A 6,793-nucleotide genomic window follows, 5' to 3' on the forward strand; every position below is an offset into this window, starting at 1 on the left:
CAAATTCTAATATAATTTAATTTATTTAATTTAAAGGCACAACCACAGAATACAATTCAATAAAATTTGCAGTGATAACTAGGTTTCACATTTAAATTATATTCCTATGAATTTATGTAGAGTCTTACTACAGTATTTTAAGTTGAACTTAATCCGCCATGGTAGGTGAATGGAAACTTACTGTGTATGTATTTGTAGTTGGTATACACAATTTGTAAAATAGTGGGCGGTCGGGTAGAGGTGTTCTTAAGAACTTAATTGCTTTTAACTGATAATATCTCGTAATTAATACACTTATGTTTCTTTTAGTTTCGCGCACTTATATGTATTGTTTCAATACACCATTGTACATTTTGACGTGTAACAATGCAAATTTTGCCGGCACGTTTGAACTTACATAAACGGTTTATCTTACCATCTGCTGTCTCTTACAACAAAAGTGAACAATTAAGACGTTATGCACAAAGCCGTCCGTGGCGGGCATTATGCATGTAATGCTAATGTCGTATTGTAACGTAAACGACACGGGCAGGCGCTTCCGGCACTGATCAAGTGAAGATAGCTAGCAGTTAATTTTAACAAACTTTTAAGTCGCATTTACACTTAGTTTTGTTAATTAAACCATTGATTTAGGTTCTAGTAACATAGGTTCAATATTGCACATTGAATTTATATCGGTATTTAACCAAGTAATAATCTTTTGTTCCTAGGACATAGCGAATTCTCTTTCATACCACGATACCTCTATCACTGAATTCTTAGTTGCCTAACTGACCAATTTACTTTGATTAAGTACTCGAATCTCGATACAAGGCAATCGTCAAGAAGATTTAATCAATGAAGAGCCAAAGCATAGATATTCTATTCATTTTTAAGCCAATAATGTATTACAATAGAATACGTTACTTGCCTGCGCGCCGCCTGGACGACATTCCACACACCACCATATTTGTCACATTTTCACGCACTCTCGCGCACTTTTACTCGTTTTTCTCGGCCATTTCATAGACAAAAGACGGCCGTCAAAGTTCATATCGCACGTTCGCTTCATAAAAGTAACCGGAGGATACTAACTAAAGTGTTGTGAATCACTTGCCTCTATTAATATGCGTGCCGAGTGACCGTATGTCAAGTCAAGAGCAAGGCTCGACGGACCGAATGAGTTGATTGAACACAGCACAGAGAGAACAGTTTGATTTTAGAAAAAGCTCCATGTCAAGCAAGTTTACGCAGTATCCATTCCATCCAGTACCAATCCTGTGGTGTTATTTTTAAGAGAGCTTACACAATGTAATTAATTTGCCCTCAGTGACTTTACCAGTAAGTTGATGCCACAGAACATAAGTGTTCTGTCTTCTCAACGTCGTTCTTGCAGAAATTAAAAATATCAATGTATGTCTTATATAAGTAACACTTAGGAAACTGCAGTCTATTCTGGAAATGGTTATAAAATAAATAAATAAATAGTTTATTCATTTAAATAAGAGCATTACAAGAACTTATTATGCTAGAGTTTACATATACAGTTCATAGTCTTTTGTAGCCTGAGCTAGGTTAAAAACCTGTGTTTCAGGCGAAAAAAGCTCACGAAATGGGCTCGCGAAAGGTTATGAAAGAAACTAAAAATATTTAGCTCGCTCCCAAACGTTTTTGCTGCATTGTAATTTCTGAAAGAGTTATCTTTTCTGTTTATGCTATGTCCAATACTATACGCGTCACTAATGTGTTGTTATGTAAATTCATAGAGTCGGTATGAGGCGAGGAATGCTTTACTATTCTTCTTGTTAAGATATATTAAATTCATTGAACAGATTTTTCAGTGGACAAAATGAGTACCGATTTAAATCAATGAAGCTCTACAAATGGAAATTACTGCAGTGCGTAGTGTTTAGTGTAGGCCTTGTTATTATGGATGTGGTTTTATGATTGTCAAATAATAATGTTTTATTATTATATAATACCTATTACTAAATATGGATGATGCAACAGGAAACTAATAGAGGAAAGAGGAGCAAACGTCAAGCGTTCTAATACGGCCCGAAATTATACCATTTCAAACCACAGCATAATAATTACCTGTAGTAACTAACATACGATTGTTATATCACATGGACTTATTACCTAAACAAACGCCGTTGTATCATAACAAATTAAAGTAAACAAACAAACTATTATCATTATGTACTAACAAACTGGCAGGTCAGTGTCCCCGATCTTGAACCGGTGACCCAAGCGATGCGCCCGCGCGCCCGTTTTTTACGCGGGGCTTACTTTCCCGCGGTTACCGTTGGCCACGCGGGTAGGGCTACCATATTTCAAAATTTGTCTTGAGATTTCATGATTTGTACTGAGATTTCAGGATTTGTCCTGAGATTTCAGGATTTTTGGACTCTTCTCAGGATTGCGGCAGGATTTTGTACATCTACAGGATTTTTTGAGTTTTCAATCAAATAGGTACAGACACAGAACATTTAAAAGACTTATTTAATAACAATTTAACTAACTAAAAATAATCTTCCTGTAGGCCTAAGATGCGCGCCGCGATAAGCGGTTATCACGCCATTTTATCGATTTTGCCCATACATTTTGACGTCGATAAAAGTTATCACGGCGCGCATCTTAGGCTTACTGAGTTATAAATTGCACAAAAAATTAATACTTACTTATCCAAGTGGCAATGCGTGAGCATGATCCTCCGAAATCCGCAGAGTATAAAAACAATACTAATGCTTAAAAATGTTCAGTAAGTTATAGAGAAAATTCTCAAACTGCAATAAAATCTCAGGATTTTTCAATGAAAACCAGGCATTTTCTCCTGACTAGATTTTTCATCTGGTAACCCTACACGCGGGTCACTCGGCAGCGTATTGTGACTACAAATCGAAGATTAGATTAACTATCCGTTAGCGCCGTTGGAGGAACACGCCCTACATCACGACGCTGCTTTGAAGGGATTAACTTTGATCTACTTATAAAGCAACTAGCGGCCGCTCGCGACTTCGTACGCGTGGATCCCGTTTTACCCCCTTAAAGGTGGAGTTTCGCAAAATCCTTTCTTAGTGGATGCATACGTCATTACATCTACCTGCATGCCAAATTTCAGCCCGATCCGTCAAGTGATTTGGGCTGTGCGTTGATAGATCACTATGTCAGTTAGTCAGTTTTTTGAGGTATAAATATTTAGATGTGGCTCTCATTTGGCTCTGCTAATGCGTGTCTATTCAATTTTTATATCATCTCTATTATTTATCCGATGACTCATTCGAATTTAAATTGTATAAGTTTTTTGCTTTAAGGCTTGGTATTTCTTCTAAAGTAGGTATTTCGCGCTGTCAAAATCTGCGCGCGCAATTCTTCGCCGAAAACAGCGCGTCAAAGAGCTCCCGCCACAATTTCCAGCTACACAGTATAGAAATACGCAGTTGGTTAGGTTAGGTTGACTTCCTTCCCTTCAAGCGTCACACTCACAACACTTTCTACTAGAAATCATATCCAAGTGATACAAATTAAAACACCTTTCAGACTTTTTGGGAATATATTCTAGAATCGAATAAATATAAAATATAACTGCAGAAGTAAACACGGTTCAAAGTGGCCGTGGCGTCGCCCGACCTTCTGGAAGTTCTGCGCCGGCTTGAAGAATTTCAAGATTACGTCACCCGAAATATCGGTAGGCCCTTGGGAGCTTGAGGGATTGGAATTTTTTTTTATGATAAGTTACTCTTAGTAACGATTATTTAGAGCTTGGATAATAAATTTAATTATAGTTGTTGCAATTCACGAAGCTTTGCATGTGGTTAATAACATTAATCAGTATAGGTACGCATCAATTTTGTTCAGTCTCTTTGTTTATTAATAAATAGAAATATCATACTAAAATTGCAGAAACATATTTGTTTGTATTGGTCTGGGTGTTTTCTTTCTATAATATGTATGACGTATGTACGGGGTTCTGTACCTATCGAAAATTGCTATGAGCATCACACGCGGTTACCTGCGTACCTCTGTGCACTCATGGGAGTTTAAGCAGAGGTCCCTAGAGTTTGACTTTGAGCTTTGTTTATAGTCATTACGAAGCAGACTGATGGGAAACTGCACTGTCTTGAATTCGAAAGGGTAATTTGACGGTGTTTGGGGAATTCTAGGAATAAATACAGAGTCTCCTCATTGAGATTGAGACATTTCAATTTGAGATTTCATTTGACATTGAACACAATCTGAAATGGAGTTTTCAAACACTTGTAAAAATAAAAAGTAATTAAATCAAAGGCACTAAGTAGTATTGATATCAACTTCGAAGAAAATGACTGCCAAAATTACTTTCTACCCGTTCCACACGTCTTTCATGAATTATATTAAGGTATTGTTAAACTAAATTTCAAGTAGATTGAACCAAGGAATCACTTTGTCCCATACAAACTTTGCCCCCTTTTTTCACCCCCTTCATTTCATGACCCCATTTCGGAAAATCTTTTCTTATGAGATGCCTACGTCATAAAAAGAACACACCTTCCAACTTTCAGGTCTCTACGATATCCGTCAGTCATTTAGGACAAAGCATTTTTATTAGTTGTTCAAAACTCTATCGTTCCAGGTATGTCATTGACAGGAGGGCGCTACTATCTTAATGGGTTATTCATTACTCCACTTGACATTTCAGAATCGTTTGACTTTAGATACCTAAGCGATTTGATATTCGGAGTCTTTTAATGAAATCAAGTTCTGAAATAACTTGAGGCGTTGTACCCGATCAAGCTTTTCATTGCAGGACAGTTAGTATTAGTTTCTTCTCTAGGTCTTAATTTGTCAGAGTAGGTAAAGGCTCCATGAGAGCAAAATTTAGCTTTATAATAGTTTTTAATTAATTTTTTTCTTGAAATATTTGACGCCTTGTAATCTCTTGTAATCTCTCGTTAATATAGGTCCACACAAATAAAGAATGTTTGACTTCGACTTTAATAATTATGCTCTTACATAATTATAAATAAACTAGCTTTCCGCCCGCCGCTTCGCCCGCGTGGAATTTTTTGGTTTTTATATAACCTATTACACTCAGAATGATATAATGTGGCTTTCTATTGGTGAAAGATTTTTTAAAATCAGTTCAGTAGATCCCGAGATTACCCCTTACAATTTAACAAATATACAAACACACAAACTTTACCTCTTTATAATATTAGATTATAGATAGGTAATTTGAAACCCTATTTTGTTTTATTCTTTTTTTTATTTTAAATATTTCACGATCCAAACTAATATTTACTGTAAGTAAATGCTGAACAGTAAATATTAGTTTGGATTGTGAAATATCCTACTAATATTATAAAGGCGAAAGTTTGGATGTCTGGATGTCATGATGTCTGGATGTTTGTTACTCTTTCACGCAAAAACTACTGAACGGATTTTGTTGAAACTTTACAGTATTATTGTTTATAACCCAGATTAACATTATGACGATATGTGGCAAATAAATTTCAATAAATAAATAAGACGTGTCTAAAAGCGCCATCAATCGTCATTGGTTAAAATCTACAGCACTGGACAAACTACGGTATGACGTTCATAAATATTCATTCGGGGGAAACCGTGAAACGCCATCTATCAACATGGGTAAAATAAGGTAAAACATCATATCTAACGGGGGTAAAACGAGGTCCACGCGAACGAAGTCGCGGGCGGCCGCTAGTTTATAATAGGTAGCTTTCCCTCCGCAACCTTATTGGTATTCCATGTATGTGTCTTTTAACTGAGTTCTGTTAAACATTTTATGTAAAATTTGTCCAATTATAACTCTATTTACATCTGCATCTGTAAGCAAGGATTCATGTTCTCCAGCCCAGATGCCGAGTAAACAGAATCGTCTTTCAGTGACGTGCAGCTGCCCCTATATTTGACCCACTGACCTAATTTTTTATTATTTATTTGTGTCAGTGTGCTCTTCTAAAGAGTGAAGACGATTGTATGTAGGTACTATTAAAATGTAATTTTAACTCATTGGTTTTGTCTCATATTTGAGGAATGTACTATGTATCATGAGTAGAGTCTTCGTTTAAAAGGATGCCAACGATTTAAATTTCAATAGGTAGACAAAATTCAGAATTCTTAATTATCAAAAATTTTAGCTTTCTCCAGTAACACTGGTATTATTATACTGTGACTCATCAAAGTCATCATTGTCAAAAATATTGACAAATCGAGAACTGTCACGGCCAAAAAACTGGCACGCGTCCGTCCTCCGTAAGCGCCACCGCGCGACTGATTGAGATTGTCCAAGCCGTCATGGGCGATTTTTTCCACATTTTTTAACATAGTAACTAAATAAGACGCAATATAAAAAATTCATCCGTTAAAAGCCCTCAAGTTATTTCTGAACTTTAGTTTAGTAAAAGATTTAGAATCTCAAATCGCTTATTTTAAAAATAAAACCATAATTAGAAAACGAATAGAGGTAACTTTGGGAATTTATTCTATCGAGTCAACTTCATCAAATCGTGTTTCCATCCGTTAATAGCCCTAGAAAATATCCTCAACTATGCCCAAAAAAAATCTTAGCCTTTTATTTTACTGTTTAGTACCTCAAAAATGAAAAATGAAAACCTCATTTTCGCCATTTTCTCTGTTACCCGGCCTTAATACCAAATGAGATATCATCGCCTATTATTGACGCGCGGATTTGTTAACACGCAGTCAAGAGCATTCAGTATCCATTTTTGTTGTGAAATAGCAGCTATTATTTTAATTACATAGTGCAGTATTTGCCTTGATATAATATTGTTTAAGTAACAGAATAAGT

Source organism: Ostrinia nubilalis, chromosome 2 (genome assembly GCF_963855985.1).
Source record: "Ostrinia nubilalis chromosome 2, ilOstNubi1.1, whole genome shotgun sequence".
In the NCBI taxonomy this organism is placed as follows: domain Eukaryota; kingdom Metazoa; phylum Arthropoda; class Insecta; order Lepidoptera; family Crambidae; genus Ostrinia; species Ostrinia nubilalis.